Consider the following 492-nt stretch of genomic DNA (forward strand, 5'->3'; position numbering starts at 1 on the left):
CCCACACCACGGGATTGCAGCAGTGTGAGGCCAGGAGTGGTGGCAGGCTGGGACAGGGACATCCAAAGTCCCTGAGCCGGGTGAGGGCGAGCTACAAGCTGGGTGTCTGCAGGGTGTCAGACCAGGGCTGGTTACAGATAAGGTGATGTGGAGCCCCAGTGACAATCCCACGGGGCGCTGTGGAAAATACACCCCTCAAAAAGGCTCCTTGGACAGCACACGGGGGTTGCAGGTAGGATTTATCACAGCACTCCCAATTCCACAGATGCTTTCACAAAACTAGGCATCCCCGCTGCACCATCCACCGCCGGGGCCAGGCTGGGAGGAAGGCTGAGGCATTGCTGCCCTCGGGCGGCTGCCAGCGGCACGGCACAGCGGGCCGGGGCCAGGCTGGCTGCAAGGGCGCAGGCTCCCCAAAACCCCCTGGCTCTCCCTCCACCTCACAGCTCGGGTACCTCCATCGTCTCCATCCCGTGCCGAGAGCGAGGGAGG

This window comes from Fulmarus glacialis, unplaced genomic scaffold (genome assembly GCF_000690835.1).
Source record: "Fulmarus glacialis isolate BGI_N327 unplaced genomic scaffold, ASM69083v1 scaffold20577, whole genome shotgun sequence".
In the NCBI taxonomy this organism is placed as follows: domain Eukaryota; kingdom Metazoa; phylum Chordata; class Aves; order Procellariiformes; family Procellariidae; genus Fulmarus; species Fulmarus glacialis.